The sequence below is a fragment of the Stegostoma tigrinum genome, chromosome 8, assembly GCF_030684315.1.
Source record: "Stegostoma tigrinum isolate sSteTig4 chromosome 8, sSteTig4.hap1, whole genome shotgun sequence".
In the NCBI taxonomy this organism is placed as follows: Eukaryota; Metazoa; Chordata; class Chondrichthyes; order Orectolobiformes; family Stegostomatidae; genus Stegostoma; species Stegostoma tigrinum.
In genome coordinates this window covers 72,067,566-72,089,613 of record NC_081361.1, presented here as the reverse complement: position 1 = coordinate 72,089,613, position 22,048 = coordinate 72,067,566, and the positions used below count along the sequence as shown (strand labels likewise).

Here is a 22,048-nt window from a genome sequence, read left to right as displayed (position 1 = left end):
TACGAACCTATCTGACCAACTTACTCAGTTATCAATCCCTTTGTTTCTTTTGGAAACAAAGCCTCTCTGTCTTTTTGCTTTTATCTGCTTATTCATATTAATTTACTCCTGTCATTACCAATCTCTTGGTCTCTCTTCCTGTTTCTTTGTGTCGCTGTCATTTCCACCAGCTATCAATCTATTTTCTATTTATCTTTGTAGTTTTCGTCCCAATCATTCTCTGTTTCTGTACTTAATTGTTAACTAAGACAGTGAAAATGCTATGTGTTGTCTGACATTCATTCAGGTTCAGAGGTCAAGGGCTATACAAGGAGCATAATCAAAGTATCACGGTCCGCCATCATTTTTTTTTCAATAAAATATGATCGTGGCTGCAATATGAATAAGATTGGGAGGCAGAGTCTCATTCCATTGTTAACTCTGATGTTAGGCAACTAAAGAGCCAAAAGAGAGAGCAGTGGGTGTTTATCTCAATAATAACAGGGCCTGGAAATATCATCAAAATAGAAATGCAAACAGCAAATGTGAATGACATAAAGGGAACACATATTTAAGCAAGAATTAATTTTGATCGTCTGCGAGGCTGAACACCACATTTTCACTTGCACAGAGTACTTGTGTATCTAGAGTATGTGAAATACATTGTTTAAAATGCAATATTTCATTGATGGCAAAGAGAAGGAACCCAATCTCAGCAACTCTGTTTTCTTCCCCTCCCTTTTGTGCATGTGTGTTTATTTCCCAGCACACAGCAGCAGCATTGATGCATTCACTGGAGTCTGTTCATGACTTAAAAAAGATCTGCATCCGCTTTCTCAAGGGCAAGTTCATTTTAGCTTCCCTGCTGTCGCTGAGGTATTAAAGCAAATCAGCCATGAAATAAGCTTCTTCCTCTGTCCTTAATCTAGCTGTCCGAAGCCATTCACGAAGATGTCAAGTACACTTTGTCTAATGCAACTCCTCCCCCATCATACCCCAGTCTCTGGGGTTTCAGAGCATGTGGTAGGAGACAACAGCGAATCCGATCAAAATTAGACTGACTGGATAGATAGACAGGCAGATAATAAGAATGCATGTGAATTCTTAACGCATCTAATGCAACATCCAACTAGCCAGACAGAACATTAATGATGCACAGGTGGTCTCATTGCATTTACCAAGACATTTTTGGAATAAATTAAAAGTGACTGAGGAAACAGTCAGATTTATGTATTTATGCATATTTAAGATCTTTTGGTAGTCAGACATTATAAACAGATATAGTTAAAATCAGATGAACAAACATATTTATATATACATAACTGAATTTATAGAGATTTATGCAGTAACATTATGTTTGCTGTCATGGTTTATATTTAGTGATAAATACTTGCACTGTATTTGCTACTTTTTATCTTTGACGATGGTATGTGGGTGTTGCTGGCTTATGGCCCATCCATAGTTAAGCTAGAAATGGAAGTGATGAGCTGCCAGCTTGAACCATTGCAATCTTTGAGGTGTGGGAATACTCACGGTGCTGTTGGGAAGGGAGTTCCAGGATTTTGATCCATTTGCAGCGAAGAATGGCATTATGGTTTGTGACTTGGAGGGAAACTCGCTGGCAGGTATTCTTATGCATCTGCTGTCCCTGTCCTTCTAGGTCATATCTGTTGAGAAACTGGAACATGTTATCAGAGGAGCCTTGGTCAGTTGTTGCAATGCATATTGTTGATGGTGCACTCTCAAACCGATGCACTGTCATTGTCATTAAATATTGAGGAAATGGTGGAGGCTGGTACAATTACACCATTCAAATGGCATCTGGATGTGTACACGAATAGGAAAGGTTTAGAGGGACATGCGCCAAGTGCTGGCAAATGGGACTGGATTAATTTAGGATATCTGGTTGATTTAGACAAGTTGAACTGAGGGTCTGTTTCTGTGATGTACAACTCTGTAACTCTATGTTAACCCTCTCAGAACAACTACCCATAAAAATACAAGCTATTAACCTTTATTGTAGAATTTTGTATAACTTTCAATATACCTTCTATCTTCAAGTTCCAACTCAAAGCAAAATAGGCAAAATGCTGCAACAGGACATCACAATATGTATAACAACCTTCGACTACGCATCCATCAAACATTTCAGTGAAAAGCACAATCAGTCAGTAATAAATTCCAGAAGTCACAAAATCTCATCCAATTTCCATTCATGATAAAATTAAAATTTGATTTTAAACTAACTAAGCATTCTCATGCCGCAACCACCTAACCACATTACACACCAGACTCCATTATGAGGACAGCTAAATCAGCTTTCCTAGCCCAGTTTATGACTGTTCAAAGATTGACCAGTTTCAAAAAACACTTAGTAGAACCCTTGGGTAACTCTCTCTCAATTTCATTTCAAAAAATACAATCTGCCATAGGTCTGGCCCATTTTATTCCAATGTTCGTGCGTATTCTGCCACTAGGCCATTGCTGAACTCTGAACAGGAGCAAGTGCTCTGATTAATGTTCTATCCCACACAGAGACCTGGTGGCTGATTGTAATAATACCAGCCTTAGCTGAGAACAGTCCACTGAGCACAACCAAGGGATTTCTGCTCTTCAGATGAGAAGTTAAACCACGTGCCTCTTCAGATTGCCATTAAAGAGGGTCTGCAGTGATTGAAGGAAAAGTGAAAGCCACCCGTGTGTTCTAGCCAGCGATCCTCTTTCTGTCAACACCACTGATGTCAAATTTCCTGGGCATTTGCCTAAACACAGTATTTGTCTAAACATTGCAGGTATGCCATGCACAGAATAGCTATCCTCTTTGCTTATTGAACAAAAATAACAAAATTTTTCATTGATCATTGTGCAGGAGATTTCGTGTCATTTCTGAGAAGCAATGGTAGAGAACATATCTCAGGACCTTCCTGTCATGAATAGTTCAACTCCCCTTTGATAAACTTTGGCACCAGAGAATGGCAGTGACAATCATTAGGTATGTTCAGTCCAAAATACGTTCAAACATACAGGTAATTCATTTGGTAAAGCAGCAAAATAAAGCATAATGTCAACTACCCATCTTTCTGTGGTTTGCTTCCGTTCAAGCATCACTTTCAAAAAGGATGCTTTTCCATTGGGAAGTTACTATAAGATGGACTCAGATTTCAACATACGCACTGATTCTTTCTTGTGGAGACCTATCATTCAGAAATCCTCCAGAAAGATCAGTCCTATGGTAAAGGCAGTTTTGAAATAAAACTGAGTATGTCAACATGATTGACTGTGTGGTTTGACATATTTTAAACTGTGTTTAGACTTCTATTTTAAACTGTAAATTTAGAACATTGAACATAGAACAGTACAACACAGTCCAGGCCTTCGGCCAACGATGTTGTGCCAATCTATTATCCTTCTAAGAACAATCTACCCTGCATACCCTACATTTTACTATCTTCCATGTGCCTATCCAAGAGTCACTTAAAAGTTTCCAGAGTATCTGACTCCACTAACACTGCCGGCAGCACATTTCACACGCCCACCACTCTTTCTGTGAAGAATCTATCTCTGACATCTCCCCTATACCTTCCTCTAATAACCTTAAAATTATGCTCCCTCGTGATAGTCATTTCCCCCCGGGAGAAAGTCTCTGACTATCCATTCTGCCTATGCCTCTCATCATCTTATAAACCTCTATCAAGTCACCTCTCATCTTTCTTCACTTCAATGAAAAAAGCCCTATCTCCCTCAACCTTTCCTCTTAAGACCTGCCCTCCAGTACAGGCAGCATCCTGGTAAATCTCCTCTACACCCTGTCTTAAGCTTCCATATCCTTCCTACAATGTAGCGACCAGAACTGAACACAATATTCCAAGTGTGGTCTAACCAGAGTTTTATACAGCTGCAGCATAACCTCATGGCTCTTAAACTCAATTCCCCTACCAATGAAAGCCAACACACTATATGCCTTCTTTACAACTCTATCAACTTGGGTAGCAACTTTGAGGGATCTGTGGACGTGGACCCCAAGATCCCTCTATTCCTCCACACTGCCAAGAATCCTGCCATTAACCCTGTATTCTGCATTCAAATTCGACCTTCCAAAATGAATCACCTCACACTTTTCCGGGTTGAAAATTGTCAAATCTTTTTGTTTTGGTAAGAAATCCAGGTGTGAACTAAGGATCATAATATAGGGGAGAAGGTGGGTAAACTCAAAATATAAACAGTTGAAAATGCCAATTTTGAGCTTTAAAGCTCAGCAACCATAGGACGTGTGCACACACAATACACACACACACACACACACACACACACACACACACACACACACACACACACACTCACTTTCTCTCACACACCCATTCTCTCTCCCTCCCTCTCTCTCACAAACATGCGCACATACACACACACACTCTCACAAACACACAAAGTTTGTGCTGAGGTAACTAGTGTGAAGTAAATACGTGCAGTTGCAATAGTGTGTAGATATTCTTCTATCATCAACTTAGCAGTACTATTGTACAGTTTTTGCAATGAGTCTGTTTCCAGCTATCTATGTAATTTGGTCCGCTCCTGACAATGCCGTCCCCCGACAATACTTCAGTAACACCCCCTTGTAATTCTGATTGAATACGAATAGAAAATCTTGTCATGAATAGAGTGCCAAGGTAATTCAGATCACGGTCTTTTCTTTATGGCTGCATGCGATTCAAGTCTGATAATGCCAGTGTGTTTAATGACGTGCATATGACTGGTGTATGATTTCCCAGGGTGAAAAGTGCTCTTAGTGCTACAGTTGACAAGCTTTTCTCAAAAAGATCATTGTAGAAATTAAAGTTAAAAGGAATCAACAAAGGGTATCTTTAAAAACATTTTGAAAATATCATGAATGAGCTAACTGTCAGCATGGGGTTTGAAAAAAAACAAAATGTATTTACTTCAAATACAGCAATACCACATGTAAAAGGAGAAAGAAATTTATACAATGTCCTGTCAGTAAGCTGTCAATTCTACGCATTGCTTAGCAGAAGGAAAAAGGCCTGAAATTCATCTCCCCGGGCTGATTAGGCCTCACTTCCCTCATGCTTCATTCGCTGACACTAATGAAGTTGGTTCCCAATGTTTGCACCTTCCTGTGAGGCCCTCTGGGAAATGGCTGCTTTTCACTGATAAACCCCACAAGTAATGTGCCTTCATGTAGGTGCAGTGAGCCACAAAGAGAAAGTTGGAAGGCGGGAGAGCGTGATGGTGCGAAAGAATGCCTAGGTTGAGCTGTTAGTCCTTAATGACTCTTTTATCAAGGAAATTAATTTTCAATTCCGAATCATGGATTGGCAACTGACAGTGACTATGAATACATTTCTGCGAAGGTGCAGGCACCAATCCATTATGAAGGATGAGATTACTGGTTACGTCAAGTGTAATAAATGGCAACTACACAGCAATTTCTTTCATCGCATAAACCCGTGATAAGTCCAATGGGTATAGAATTTTTTTTGTGTGACATGATTCAAATCCAAAGCAAGGTTTCTACTCCTTTTCTTGGACAAAACTTGTGCAAAATGTACACCCTCTTGTTGATAAATACAAAAATGGGGAACTTCCTGAAGGCTCTCTAAACAAAATTCATTCCATAAATGTATTCAGAACGCGTACAAAAGATCAAGGTTCAAAGTGGCAGGGCAAAAATGTCCCTTTTATTGCCTGAAGTGAAATTCCTCCTGCTGTCAGGTTTAGCAATGAAGAATTTCCCATATGGTACTCACATTGATTAGATTTCTCATCTACTGTTCAAGCAGCATTTCCTCCTGGTTACTCACAAAAAGAATTTCAAATCCAGCGTAGGTATGAATAAAATGCCCAAAAATGAAAAAGAATGTATTATTAATGTGAATGAGATTGTGGGCAAAGAACTACTGGCATTGTAAACTCATTCACTGTAATGTGTGGCTGGATGAACACAGCAGGCCACGCAGATCTCAGGAGCACAAAAGCTGACGTTTCGGGCCTAGACCCTTCATCAGAGAGGGGGATGGGGTGAGGGTTCTGGAATAAATAGGGAGAGAGGGGGAGGCGGACCGAAGATGGAGAGAAAAGAAGATAGGTGGAGAGAGTATAGGTGGGGAGGTAGGGAGGGGATAGGTCAGTCCAGGGAAGACGGACAGGTCGAGGAGGTGGGATGAGGTTAGTAGGTAGATGGGGGTGCGGCTTGGGTTGGGAGGAAGGGATGGGTGAGAGGAAGAACAGGTTAGGGAGGCGGAGACAGGTTGGACTGGTTTTGGGATGCAGTGGGTGGAGTGGAGGGGCTGGGCTGGTTGTGTGGTGCAGTGGGGGGAGGGGACGAACTAGGCTGGTTTAGGGATGCAGTTGGGGAAGGGGAGATTTTGAAACTGGTGAAGTCCACATTGATACCATTGGGCTGCAGTGTTCCCAGGCGGAATATGAGTTGCTGTTCCTGCAACCTTCGGGTGGCATCATTGTGGCACTGCAGGAGGCCCATGATGGACACGTCATCTAAAGAATGGGAGGGGGAGTGGAAATGATTTGCGACTGGGAGGTGCAGTAGTTTGTTGTGAACTGAGCGGAGGTGTCTGCAAAGCGGTCTCCAAGCCTCCGCTTGGTTTCCCCAATGTAGAGGAAGCCACACCGGGTACAGTGGATGCAGTATACCACATTGGCAGATGTGCAGGTGAACCTCTGCTTAATGTGGAATGTCATCTTGGGGCCTGGGATAGGGGTGAGGGGGGAGGTGTGGGGGCAAGTGTAGCATTTCCTGCGGTTGCAGGGGAAGGTGCCGGGTGTGGTGGGGTTGGAGGGCAGTGTGGAGCGAACAAGGGAGTCACGGAGAGAGTGGTTTCTCCGGAAAGCAGACAGGGGTGGGGATGGAAAAATGTCTTGGGTGGTGGGGTCGGATTGTAGATGGCGGAAGTGTCGGAGGATGATGCATTGTATCCGGAGGTTGGTGGGGTGGTGTGTGAGATCGAGGGGGATCCTCTTTGGGCGGTTGTGGCGGGGGCGGGGTGTGAGAGACGGGTTGCGGGAAATACGGGAGACGCGGTCGAGGGCGTTCTCAATCACTGTGGGTGGAAAGTTGCGGTCCTTGAAGAATTTGGACATCTGGGATGTGCGGGACTGGAATGTCTTGTCGTGGGAGCAGATGCGGCGGAGGCGGAGGAATTGGGAATAGGGGATGGAATTTTTGCAGGAGGGTGGGTGGGAGGAGGTGTATTCTAGGTAGCTGTGGGAGTCGGTGGGCTTGAAATGGACATCAGTTACAATCTAGTTGCCTGAGATGGAGACTGAGAGGTCCAGGAAGGTGAGGGATGTGCTGGAGATGGCCCAGGTGAACTGAAGGTTGGGGTGGAAGGTGTTGGTGAAGTGGATGAACTGTTCGAGCTCCTCTGGGGAGGATATACTGAAAAATATTCCCATAAATGATCTTAAATTTGCTCAAATGGTCAATTTGGCATGGAAACAAACACATTCAATTCTGTCAGAGATAGTAAGAACTGCCAACACTGAAGTCTGAGATAACATCGCGTGGAGCTGGAGGAACACTGCAGGCCAGGCAGAATCAGAGGAGCAGGAAAGTTGACGATTCGGGTCAGGATCCTTCTTCAGAAATTCTGTAATCGTCGCAAAGAGATATAATCCCTTTGTTAACTTCTTAAAACTGTCAATCAATATGTGAGCTTAGCCTCCCTGCTGAGAAAGTGGTTTTTGAGTTTTTGAAACTTAGCCAAGTGTTCATAATAGCTCCTCTTAATAACAGCCCTTGGAAAATATCAACAATAAAATCTATTGAAACTATAGGAGCAGATTATAATTTATTTTTCTAGGCCGCATTTGCTAACACCAAGTATGTGCGCTAAGCTCTGCTTCAATTCATGCATTCACATAGAAACAGGTTTGGGTGGATGGAGGTTTGGAAGAATGGAGTTGGGACCTGAGAGAGGAAGGGGTCAGGTCCCAGCTGAAGGGAGGCTGGCCATCCATCTGGGACCCCAATTTATTATTCACTAAAAGTTAATAAAATTCATAATAAATAATAAAGCAAATCAAATTACATCAAAGTATCTGTTGCAATTATGTATTCAAGTCCATCAGGAGAACTGAATTCCCAAACTTTGGATTAAGAAGTTACTACACTGTCAAGCTGAAACTTGAGGCTTAATCCAAATATTTTTCCAATTTTTTCTTGAATAAATATCTAACACTTGTGAGGTAATGAAATAACCTGAAATTTTATGGGTCAGGGAGGGCATGCAAGACACCCTCCACAAGGGACAGGAGGGATGGGGGGGAAAGGGAGCGGGCATGGTGGGAGAGAAGGAGAAGTGGGGTGAATCTGTTCATGTATCTTATATCTATGCATCTTCATGTGCCCACTCCCTCGTGTCCTCATTCCCTCCCCTGCATACTCAACTGATCCCTGCTGAACTCTGTTTCAAAATCATGCACCTTCTCATTGCATATGCAGTACAACGTTTACATATGGCATATCACGTAAATTTTACATAATGTTGCATTAGGTCCGGAATTGTGCTTATGCGCGACTGCCCGTAGTCGTGGGTCTCAGCAAACACTGGATTTTTTCTAAGTTCCACCAGAGGTCCTGTAAATGCACACCAGCAGAGGGTGCTTCATTTATTTCCTCTCACTGACAACTGCAGATGGTAGATTTTTTCATGTTTAAAAGGCTGCGAATGTCAACAACTTCAGATCATGCCACTTACCACATCTTAACCACTCTTCAAGAGCATTTCAGCTTCCTTCACAAAGCCGTGACTCCCACAGTGCAAGTTAAGGCAACTAGAATAGTGAAAATGTTTCTAAGGTGTTGGAGTAGATTTTTGGAGTAGAATGAAAGTGTTGCATGTTCGAATTAATTTCAAATGACCTATGATTTCTGGATTCCGGCCTGCATCACTCATAATTCACCATTTTACTCATGATAAATATGGGCTGAGCTAGAAATTGAGGTGGGAATTCTGCCTCTTGGGTTCTGCCCAACATTTTTAAAGGCCTCTGGAGTTGGTCCAATTGTGCAGAAATCTGTCCCAGGGTTTCTCAGGCAATTTTAGAGTCATAATATCAAACAAATTTCTGGTGATAAACATCCTAACAGGTTAAAGGATTAACATAAATTCAATATTACAGAGAAATGTAGTGAAAATGATCAGTTTGAGCATGTAGAGTGTTTTAAAATGTGGGATTTCCAGGGTAGTAATCTCAGAAATACTATTTATGCACAAGCTTCACTGTTTAGGCAAAGGCAGAGCAGTGAGTTAAATGCATGGCTTGAGGAATGGTGTAGAAGGGAGAAATTTTGATTTTTGGGACACTAGGATCACCCTTGGGAAAGGAGAAGAGATGGATCTTGCCTGAGCAGAAATGGAGCTAATCTCCTGACTGAGTAAATAGTGTTAACAAAGTGTGGATGAACTCTCTGATGAAGGGCCTAGGCCCGAAACGTCAGCTTTTGGGCTCCTGAGATGCTGCTTGGCCTGCTGTGTTCATCCAGCTCTACACTTTGCTATCCTGGATTCTCCAGCATCTGCAGTTCCCATTATCACTGAGTAAATAGTGTAATGGGTTTGGATTTAAATTTGTAACTCAGTGGGCTGGATTGACAAGTGGGCTTAGTTTTGGAAGTACCAGAGAGGACAACAGATAGAGAACAGGGAAAAAGAAGTGAGGGAAGGCTTGAACAATGACAGTGAACAAAGAAGTGGTCACCTTCCAATGGGGAGAAAAAGGGTAAGGGCATTGTTAAATTGTATTTATATAATAGATCATGAACAAAGCTGAGGAACTGCGAGCAGAAATTGGTGAAACAAGATATGGTAGCATTGACAGAAACCGGCTCAGGACAGAACATGACTGGATGTTAAACATCCTGGGTTACAAGGCTTTTAGTAGAAACAGGATCGGTAAATCGGGAGGAAATGCTGCTGTCTTGGTCAAAGAGTATCAGTGGCTTTGAAGGAGATACACTTCCTGAATTAGAATCCATATGTTTGCAGGTGAGAAACAGGAAGGCAGTGGTGACCTTGTTAAGTATTTATTAAAGATCTTAAGAAGGAATTGGAACTGAGCATTTGTAGGTAAGATGTCAAAATCTGCAGGACAAGTAGAGTTGTGATAGTTGGTGATTTCAATTACCAAAAGGTAGACTGGGAAAAAGGTACAGTGTGGGATCTCGGAGGGGAGAAATTCCTGCAAAATGTGCAGGAGAACTTCCTGGAACAGTACATTTCTAGTCCTACCTGAGAGGGAACAGTGCAGGATCTGGTTCTAGAAAATGTGGCAAGCCAAGTGGAGAACATCAGAGCTGTGGGAGCATTCGGGAAACAGTGATCATAATGTAATAAGGTTCCTAATATAAAGTATAAAAATCAGTCAGTGAAGAAGATTCCAGTTTGGAAAAGGGTAGATTTGAAGGGTCTAGATGTTTAACTGGAACAGGTTGATTGGGAACACATTTTGGTGGATACACCTGGATGAGGGGGGTGGGGGGGCACGGTGGCTCAGTTAGCACTACTGCCTCACAGCACCAGGGACCCAGGTTTGATTCCACCCTCGGGTGACTTTTCGTTTGGAGTTTGCACATTGTCCCTGTGTCTGAGTGGATTTTCTCTGGGTGCTCCAGGTTCCTCCCACAGTTCAAAGATGTGCAGGCTATGTAGATTGGCCTTGTTAAATTGCCCATAGTGTTTGGGCATGTGTAAATTAGGTGGGTTATAGGAGGTGGGTTTGGGTGGGATGGTCTGTGGGCCAGTGTGGACTTGTTGGGCTAAAGGGCCTGTTTCCACACCATAGGGATTCTGTGATCTGAGAAATGGGAGGCTATGAAAAGAGAAATGAATAGGGTGCAAGTTAGGTACAAACCCATAAGGAAATAATTGCAGGGTATCCAAAGCTTGACTACCCAGAATGACTAAAGATATTAATGAGAAAATAAAGAAGGAAAACGAGGCACATAAGCAGCAAAGAACAAAGAAAATTACAACACAGGAACAGGCACTTCAGCCCTCCAAGCCTGCGCCAATCCAGATCCTCTATCTAAATCTGCCACTTATTTTCCAAGGATCTGTATCCCTCTGCTCCCTGCCCAATCATGTGTCTGTCTAGATACATCTTAAATGACTCTATCGTGCCTGCCTCTACCACCTCCACTAACAATGCATTCCAGGCACCCACCACCTTCTGCATAAAGAACTTTCCACGCATATCTCCCTTAAACTTATCCCCTCTCACTTTGAAATCGTGAGCCCTAGTAATTGAGTCCCCCACTCTGGAAAAAAGCTTCTTGCTATCCACCCTGTCTATACCTGTCATGATTTTGCAGACCTCAGTCAGGTCCCTCCTCAACCTCCATTTCTTAATGTAAATAATCCCAATCCACTCAACCTCTTGATATGATGCATGCCCTCATAGTAATGGCAATACAAATCAGAAAAACATCTCAAATGCCGGAGAGAAGCTCATACTGGAATAAATAAGGCCAAGAGGAAACATGAGGAAAGGTGGCAGGCTGTGCTAAAACTAATAGTAAAACATTCTTCAAATACATTAATAGCATAGGATTAGTGAAGGATAGAGAGATTCCCATGTGGAACAAATGGGGTAAGCTGTTCACTGAAGCAAAGGGTATGGCAGAGGCACTAGCTGAGTACATTGTTTCTGATCTTAGCAAATTAGAAAATGGTGACAATGGCCTGGTTGAAAATGCATTAGATAAAGAAGAGGTGCTTAAAAGGTGAGCAACACTCCAGGTAGGGAAGGAACCAGGCCCGGATGACATACATACCAGATTGCTGAGCGCGGTAAGGAGCAAATTGCGGATTTGTAGACAGAAATTTTCCAAGCCTCTCTGAACTTGGATTAGTCTCAGGGACTAGAGGATTGCCAATGCGACACTGCTGTTTAAGAAAGGGGCTAAGGATAACCAAGGAAACTGAAGGTCTGTCATTTTGACATCATTAGTGGGAAAACTGATGAAAGCCACAATACAGGATAAGGTAAATATACACTTGGGCTTATTGTTATTAAGGCCATATATGAGGTACAGAGTGAGGAGGCTAGTAGATTTAGAAAAGTTATTATCCAACAGGATGGGGTGACTGTCAGGAAAGGTAAGAATATAGTTCAAAAGTCTTCAACGGCTCTATCAAATAAATATTCAGCTTTTGGAACAATTGAAGTGGATAGTCTTTCCAAGGAAAATGGAGGGGCCAGTCAGTTAGAACATAGAACATAGAACATTACAGCACAAGTACAGGCCCTTCGGCCCTCGATGTTGTGCCGACCTGTCATACCGATCTGAAGCCCATCTAACCTACACTATTCCATGTACATCCATATGCTTATGCAATGACGACTTAAATGTACCTAAAGTTGGTGAATCTACTACCGTTGCAGTTATTGGACATTTGGAATGATTCTTATGTTAGGCAGCATTTTACTAGATCTAACAGAATTATTGTTATAGGGGACTCTCCTGTCAGGGGCATAGACAGGAGACAAAAAAAAGTTGCTGGTAAAGCCCGGCAGGTCTGGTAGCATATGTGAAGGAAAACAGAGTTAACGTTTCAGGTCCAGTGACCCTTCTTCGGAACAGGACCTCCATTCTGAGGAAGGGTCATCAGACCCGAAATGTTAATTCTGTTTTTTTCCTTCATAGATGCTGCCAGTCTTGCTGGGCGTTTCCACCAACTTTGTTTTAGTTCTTGATTTACAGCATCTGCAGGTCTTTTGGTTTTTATTTTGCATAGACAGGAGATGCTGTGGCAGGGAGCGTAAATTTAGGATGGTTTGTTGCTTTCCTGATGCTTGGAGTAAGAACATCTAATAAACATTTCAAGCATATTGTTAAAGGTGAGATTGAGAAGCCAGAAATTATGTACGCATTGGTAGGAATGACATTTTTGGGGATAAGATTTAGGCAGTACAGAGTGAATTTAAGAGGTGAGGCAGAGATTAAGAATAGAACCCCAAACATAGCAATTTCAGGTTTACTCCCAATGCCAAACTCAAATGAGGGATGGAACAAAAGGTTAAAGGAGATAAATCAATGGCTGAAGAGCTGGTATATTGTTCAGAGATTCAGGTTTTTGGACAATTGCAATGTCTTTTAAGATAGAAAAGACTTGTTCAAAAAGGATGGGTCTAACCTAAACTGGAAAGGGACCAATACTTTAGCAGGAAGATTTGCTCATACAATGAGGCAACACTTTATACTGATAGAGAGGGGAAGTGGAGGAATTCTACGTAGCAGTGGAAATAGAAGGATTGATGAGGAAGGTTCTGAATGTGAGGACAGCATGTTAATGAGAAAAGAAAGGCAAGAGACAGTCAGAGTATGTAGTAACTGAAGAACTAAATTGCATTTATTTCAATGCAAGGGGTCTTACTGGTAAGGCGATGAACTCAGGGAATGTTTAAGAACATGGGATTGGGACATCATAGCTATTACAGAAACTTGGCTGAGTGATAGACAAGCCTTGGCAGCTCATTTAGATGCTTTAGGAAGGATAGAAAAGGAAGCAAGAAGTGGAGGGAGTTGGTGTTCTTGATTAAGGAACACATTACTGCTGTAACGAGGACAGATATATCTGAAAAATCATCCAGTGAAAATAGATGGGTAGAAATTACAAATAAGAAAAGAAAGATCACTTTGATGGGATTGCACTATAGGCTCCCACAATAGTAAGAGAGAAGTTGAGATACAAATACGTAGGGAGATTTCAGATATATTTAAACATCATAAGTTTGTAATAGTGGGGGAATTTAATTTTCCAAACATTGACTGGCGCTACCATAGAGTTATAGGTTTGGATGGTGAAGCATTTGTCGAATGTGCTCAAGAAAATTTTCTTTATCAATATATGGATGGTCCTATTAAAAAAGGAGCTAAACTAGACCTTTTGGCTAATAAGGCAGGGCAGGTGACTAAAGTAAAAGCTGGGGAACACTTTGGATCAAGTAATCATAATTCTATTAGTTTCAAAATGGTTATGAAAAAGGATAAACCTTCCATAGTTTAATTCCATTTAATTGCAGTAAGGAAATTTTTAATAGCATGACATGATGAAGGGTCTAGGCCCGAAACGTCAGCTTTTGTGCTCCTGAGATGCTGCTTGGCCTGCTGTGTTCATCCAGCCTCACATTTTATTATCTTTGATGTTTCACAAACAGTTCACATTACAGAAGAGGATGTTCAAGAGGCCTTACAGAATATATTGGGAGATAAATCTCCAGGATGTGATCGACTGTATCCCAGAATGTCATGGAAAGGGCAGAAATTATGAGACCCCTTGCAGAAATATTTGCATAATCTGGATGACTAGAAGCTGGCCAATGTTGTACCTTTGTTTAAGAAAGGTTGTAGGGAGAAACTGGGGAAATACAGACCAGTGAGTCTTACTCCAGATTGCCAATTGGATATATAATTAGCTTAATGGCAGGAGACGGAGTAATGGTAGAGAGTTGCTTTTCAGCCTGGAGGACTGTGGCCAGTGGTGTTCCACAGGGATCAGCTCTGGGGCATCTTTACTTTGTCATTTATGTAAATGATTTAGGTGAGAATATAGAAGGCATGGCTAATAAGTTTGTAGATGACACCAAAATTGGTGGCATTATAGACAGTGAAGAAGGTTTTGTAAATTTACAAAAGGATCTTGATCAAATGGGTCAATGGGCTGAAAAATGGCAGATGAAGTTCAATCTGAATAAGTGAAAAGTGTTGCATTTTGGTACAATAAACAGGGTAGGGCCTATACAATTAATGGTATGGTCTAGGGAAGTGCTGTAGAACAGAGGAACCTAGGGTTGCATGTACATTCTTCTTTCAAGTTTGCTGCACATATAGGCAGGATGGTTAAAAAGGCATCTGGCACACTTACCTTCATTGCTCAATCCTTTAGTAAAATTACAAAAGGATCCTAGTCAAATGGGTCAATAGGCTGCAAAATGGCAGATGGAGTTCAATCTGGATAAATGCGAAGTGTTGCATTTTGGTACAATAAACAGGGTAGGGCTTATACAATGAATGGTATGGCCTTGGGTATGTCCTCAGTCCTTTGAGTGTAGGAGTTGGGAAGACATGTTGAGATTGTACAGGACATTGGTGAGGCCTGCTCTGGAATATTGTGTCTAGTTCTAGTCGTCCATTTATATGAAGGAAGTTATCAAGCTGGAGAGGGCTCAGAAGAGATTTACCAGGATGTTACTGGGTATGGGAGGCAATGGCCTAGTAGTATTATTGCTGGACTGTTAATCCAGAGACCCAGATAACATTGCCAGGACCTGGGTTTGAATCCTGTCACAGCAGATGGTGGAATTTGAATTCAGCAAAACATCTGGAATTCAGAATCTAATGATGACCATAAATCAATTGTCAGGAAAAACCCAACTGGTTCACTAATGTCCTTTTGGGAATGAAACTACTATCTTTATCTGGTCTGGCCTATATGTGTATCCAGATACACAGCAATGTGGTTGACTCTGAACTGCCCTCTGAGCAATTAGGGATGGGCAATAAATACTGCCTCGCTAGCGATGCCCTCATTCCATTAATGAATAATAAAAATTGAAAGGTTTGAGTTAATAAGAATAGGCTGTGACTTGTTTCACTGGAGCAAAGAAGGTTGAGAGGTGACCTGATAGAAGTTTAGAAAATAATGACGGGAACAGAACGAGTTGATAGTTTAGATTAGAGTAGATTCCGTACAGTGTGGAAACAGGTCCTTTGGCCCAACAAGTCCACACCGCCCCTTGAAGCATCCCACTCAGACCCATTCCCCTATAACCTGCACACCCCTGAAGACTACGGGCAATTTAGCATGGCCAATCCACCTAGCCTGCACATCTTTGGACTGTGGGAGGAAACCGGAGCACCTGAAGGAAACCCACGCAGACACAGGGAGAATGTGCAAGCTCCACACAGACAGTCACCTGGGGCTGGAATTGAGCCTGGGTCCCTGGCGCTGTGAGGCTGCAGTGCTAACCACTGAGCCACCGTGTCACCCAATAGTAGTTGGCTTTTCCCTAAGATGGGGAATTTCAAACTAAGTGATGCATTTTTAAGATGAGAGGAGAGAGATTATAAAAAGTCACAGCAGGCAAAGTTTTTACAGAGCGTGGTTCGCATGTGGAATGAGCTTCCTGATGAAGTGATGGATGCTGGTGCAATTACAATGTTTAAAATACATTTGGATGGATATATGAACAGAAAAGGTTTGGAAGGATAAGGGCCAGGAGCAGGCAGGTGGGACGAATTTAGTTTAAGATTATGTTCATCATGAACTAGTTGGATCAAAGGGTTTATTTCTGTGTTGAATGACTCTATGACTCTGACTTGACTTAAGTTAATATTATACAGTCAACATGGCTTTGTTGAAGACAGGACATGTTTGACAAATTTGATTGTGTTCTTTGATGAGCTGACATAGGCAATGGGTGAGGGTAGTGCTGTGGATTTTGTAGATTTGGAAATTCAAAAAAACATTTGATACAGCACCACATGGCAGGTTGGTTAGCAAATTAGAAATGTTTGGGATTGATAAATCCTTGGCAGCATGGATTAGAAGTTGGCTAAAAGATAGGAAACTGAGGGTATGTATGGATGGGAATTTTTCAGATCGGAGACAAGATGAAAGTAGTGCTCTCCAGGGGCTAGTATTGGTTCCCTTGCTTTATCTGATATATATACATGATTTGGTGATTGGTGTTGGAGGCAAAATCTCTAAATTTGGTTATGATACCAATCTAAGTGAGGATGATGCTGAGCAACTTCAATGGGCCATTGACAAGTTGGCCAAATGGGCAGACACTTGCCAGATGAAATTCAATGCAGGAAAAAAGTGAAGTACTGCATTTTAGTGGAAGAAACACAGAGAGACAATACAGGTTCAATGGTACAATTTTGATGGAAGTACAGGAGAAGAAGGACTTCAGGGTTCGCATGTATAAGTCTCTGAAGGAGATCAGGCAAGTTGAACCTGTTGTTTAGAAGCCTTATTGGATCCTTGGGTTGATAAATAGAGGGACAAAATATAAAAGCAAGAAATGATGCTACGCCTCTACAAATCATTAGTCAGACTACATTTGGAGTGTTATACTCAGTTCTAGGCACATTATTTAAGGAAGGATATTAAAGTCCTGGAGAGAATGCAAACAGGATTTCTTACAATGATTCCAGAAATGAGAGATTTTAGTTATAAGGAAAGATTAGAGAAATTGGGCTTATTCTCATCAGAGCATAGAAGTTTATGAGATGACCTTATTGAGGTGTTCAAAATTCTGAACAATTTTGACACGGTGAAGAAGGATATTCTGTTTCCCCTGTTGGTATGTCAGTAACTAATGGTCACAAGTTCAAGATTATCTGCAGAAAAGCTACGATGAGATGAAGAGAAACTTTACTCAGAGAGTTGTTTGGATTTGGAATGCGCTGCCTGGGACAATGGCAGAGGTGAATTCCATTGGAATTTGCAAAAGAAAGCTGGAACTATAGTTGAAAGTGATGAATTTAGAGGGCTACGGAGATAGAGCTGGAGAATGGACTAGCAAGATAATTCTTTTGGGAGCCAGTATTGACACAGTGGGCCTCCTTCTATACAGCAAAGTCCTATGAAAATATCATTTTTTCACTGCACAAAAGGAATAAGTATATTTCAGTGGTCGCTATCTGAGTGAATTGAAAATATTTCAACAATAAATTAATGCAATGCAGCCTCTCTTTATTCATATTATCTCAGAAGCTATTCTTTATATGTGTGTGTGCGCTTCGCTTTATATATAGATGCCTTCCTAATAGTATTTCCTTCACTGTACATTGTCCTTATACATCTGTACAAGTACAGTACTCTTCAGATTACAGACATACTCCTTGAGACTGTTCAAGGAATACAATCTATTTTACAAGGATTTGTACCATGACCTCTGTCTGATTCTGACCCCAGTGATGTTGTAGAATGCAGTTTCTTGGTGGAGTATAGAGAAGCCTGGCCAAGTATGATTATTGTCTGATGTTGCTGAACCTGAGATTCCTCGGTTTATTACAATACACTCTGCTGCTGTCAGTCACTGATGTTTGGTAATACATATTTTAAGCCATAACTTCTGGCTTCACCGCAAATCGAACAATGATTGGTTATGCTGGTTGCAACAAATAATTCTGCCATTGCAGTGAAATATTGAGAATTGATTTTTACAGAACACTTTCTTGCAGGATTGGGATTTTAATCTCAATAGATGTCCCTGAAGTATTTCATGCAATTCTGCACTATTATTAATGGTATGTGTTTCTTCTCATCAAACAGGTGCCTAGTATGTGTAACATAGACTAAAATTATATAGCCTTAGCAACAATGAGTAAACAAAATCAGTAGTAATTTGAGGAAGTAACATGCTATCCAGAGGTAATAATTTAAACTGTGATTACAGTGTGGAGCTGGAGGAGCGCAGCAGACCAGGTAGCATCAGAGGAGCAGGGAAGTTGATGTTTCGGGTCAAAAACGCCAACTTTCCTGCTCCTCTGATGCTGCCTGGCCTGCTGTGCTTCTCCAGCTCCATACTGCATCATCTCTGACTCCAATATTGGCAGTTCTTACTATCTCCAATTTAAACAGTATATTGTTTCACAGCTACTGCTCACTCTCTGCCATATCACTCAGGAGTGAGCCCAGACAATTGTTGGCATGCTGTTCAACCTTAGGGGTGAGTGAAAATGCACCAAACTGACTCAATCCTTTACACCAATATACATTCATTGGAGATGCCGCGCAATGTGCGGATCTGAAGATCTACCTGACTTTCCCTTGTTTCTGGTCACAGGCACTGAGGGATATTGTGACGCCCTGATTGTCTCGAACACAACAGCACAATCAGTGTTGACCAGAGAGCCTAAAACATTAAATGCTAAAGCATCAGGGAAAGCCCCCTTAGCTTGTTTCAACTTTTCATATAACACTGATATGGTGCATTCAGGACTTTTTTTTAACTGAAGGAGAGCTGCAATTCTTTACTAAAGAGATCATTCCAAAGCATCTGTTCTTTTATGTGTTTATGGATGTGTGCGTGTTTAAGAATTTCCTGGTAATTAAATGAAGATTGTATTGTTCACTTGTGAGAATCACATTATCATCGCTTTGGTTTAAGTCAATTATTTTTTAATGTTCCTATTGTACATAAGATAGCACATCAACACTCTGCAAGGAATTCAATACAAAAAACAAAAATTTCCAAACGTATGTTTAACCAAGATCTGCGCATTTCGAAGCTGGATTAATGGGCACTTTACATTGGGATGTACTTCCCTATACCACTAGTGTCTATATACACTGAATGTTCTAACACGTAACCCTTGAATTCTTTGACAAACCCTTTCAACAGAAAATAGCTTTAAATCTTTACCAGGCTGGCAGGGTGGCTCAGTGGTTAACAGTGCTGCCTCACAGTGCAAGGGACTTGAGTTTGATTCCACCCTTGGGCAAATGGTTGTGTGGAGTTTTCACACTGTCTATGTGGGGTTTCCTCCCACAGTCCAAAGGTACGCAGGTTAAGTGGATTTGTCATATTAAATTGCCCCATAGTGTCCAAAGATGAGCAGAATGAGTGGATTAGCTACAGGAAAGGCAGAGTTACAGGAACAGGGTAGGAGGGTATGTCTGAGTGGATGCTGTTTGGAGGGTTGGTGTGGAGTCAATGGGTCAAATGGCTTGCTTTCACACTGTAGGGATTGTATGATTTTAATTCAAAACCTCCTGTTAGGGGACTCACAAAGCAGTAAAGCCTTTATGGGGAGGTAGTGACCTTGAAACTAATAGGCCCATATAATCCTTCATTTTGAATGTCAACAAACACTACTGGTCCACTGATCACTAAAGTTAATAGTAATACCAGTGGACCAAAAAACCCAGGTTACATTGAACCACAACAAGAATAAGATGCCATATTTGGAAGAAAAAAATACACCAAGTGATGTTAAAGAAAATGGCTGCAGAGAATGTGGATATATTGATTATTATTTTCCAAAATTCTGTTCTGGAAAGGACCTAGTCGATTAGAAAATGGCAAATATAACACCGGTATTCAAGAAAGGAGGAAGATATAAACTGGGAATCTTTGAGCCAGTTAGTTTAATATTTGTCATTGGGAAAATGTTAGGGAAAATCATAATACAAACAGGCAGAGTTAGCATAGTGTTGTGAAGTTGAAATTATCTTTGATAACATTATTACAGATCTTCAAGGATCTAAGAAGCAGGGTGGAAAAAGAAAAACCAGTACATGTACTATGTTTGATTTTCCAAAACTCATTGAGTAAGATGCTATATAAAAGGTTACTTCACAATCTAAAAGGTAGATGCTAGTGTTATGATGATATATTGGCATGGGCAGAGGAGTAACTAAATAACGAGAAGCATTGAGTCTGGGTAAATGGGTAATTTAGTTTGGCAAATTGTAACCAGTTGTGCGTCACTGGATAGAGTGCTGGGGCTGCAACAATGTACGGTCAATGACTTGGATGAGGGGACTGATTGTATTGTAGTTAAATTTGCTAGTGTATAAAGATATGTAGGAAAACACATAGTGAGGAGGAAACAAAGATCCTGAAAAGTATTTTAAAGACGTTTAATGATTAGACATAAATTTGGCATTTGAAGGAATGAGAAAATTATGAGGTTGTCTATTTTGGCTGGAAGGTTAGAAAAACAGCATCTGACTTGAATGGATGAAAACTGCAATATGCTGCAGTAGAGAATGATTTTGGGTGTCCTTAGTCATGAATAACTAAATATTAGCATGCAGGTACAGGAAATAATTATGAAGGAAAATGAAATATTGGCCTTCATTGCAAGGGGGATAAAGTGTACAAGTAGGGAAGTCTTGTTCCAGGTATTGGTGAGATGACACCTGGACTGTTGTGTACTGATCTTATATCCTTATTTTAGGAGGGATATACCTACACCATACACAGTTCAGAGAAGGCTCTCTAGGCTGATTCTTGGAATGAGGTATTGTGTTATGAGAAAAATTTGAGCAAGTTGGGTTTATACTGATTGGAATTTAGAAGAATGAGAGGTGACCTTAATGAAACGCAAATGAATGTGAGGAAGCTTGACAGAGAAGATGTTGGGAGGACATTTCCCTCATGAACAAGAATTAAGAACAAGAGGCATAGTTTTAAAACAAGGAGACTCCACTTCAGGTGATGACGAAAAAATTCTTTTCTCAGAAGTTCATTAGGCCTTGGAATCCTCTTTGCCAGACAGTGGTAGAAGCCAGGCTATTGAATATATTCATGGCTGAGTTAGACAGAATGTTGATTGACAATGGAGTTCAGAGTTATGGGGCGGGTGAGAAAGTGGAGTTGATCAGATCAGCTACAGCAGAGCAGGTTCAAAGGGCAAATGTTCCACTTGTACTTCTTCTGATCTTTTAAGTACATATTTAGCTAAAAGAGGAAATGCAAAGAAATTTATAAAATTTACAAGACAGTAATTTAATCAAGCAGTTCAAAGCTTACCCACTCAAAGCTTAGCTCCAGAACTACCTTTTGCTTCAGCTGAACTCCTCGATTTGGGTACTGCTCCAAAATCACTTCAAGTATCCACTAGTCTTTTTAAAAACAGAGCCTAACCATTTGCTTCTCGAACTGATTGTGGTTTGAACATTGAGAATTTGTAAGGTTTCATTAAAATATCAAAAGCTGACTACATGTCAGCAAGTACAATTTTCTGTTCCAGGTTGTTGCATTAAGCGATCAACACAGCTTTTATTTTAAAGGGAATTCATTTATTCTATTCTGTTGAACAAATGTAATCATTTTAAGTTCTTCCTCCAAATTCTTGCCTGTGGGCAAATTTCTTTTTCCTTCATTTTTCCCTTGCGCTCCCAGCATCTGAACACTAAAGCAGCACATTGTTTCTGGCTCAAGTTCTCCCTGCAGATAGCTGCAGGGCATATGATTTTCCAAAATGGTCAATTATTCAGACTGTAGGCAATGTTGGTGGTCTGCAGAATAGGACACCATGGAAATAAAGATAAAGAGCCATGCAAGTTTT

General features: G+C 41.1%; 1 protein-coding gene across 3 annotated transcripts in view; it reads right to left on the bottom strand.

The window, feature by feature from the left end:
• elovl8b (ELOVL fatty acid elongase 8b) overlaps positions 1 to 22,048 on the bottom strand; it is a 245,132-nt gene that overhangs the window by 56,439 nt on the left and 166,645 nt on the right. The window contains exon 9 of one of the 3 annotated variants that reach the window (XR_009446064.1): positions 1,513 to 1,646. The exons of 1 other annotated variant lie outside the window; for it this stretch is intronic. The gene's annotated coding sequence lies outside the window, so the exon portion shown is untranslated. Of the gene's footprint in view, positions 1 to 1,512; positions 1,658 to 22,048 lie in introns of those variants that run through there. One more of the 3 variants, XR_009446066.1, reaches the window with a different exon arrangement.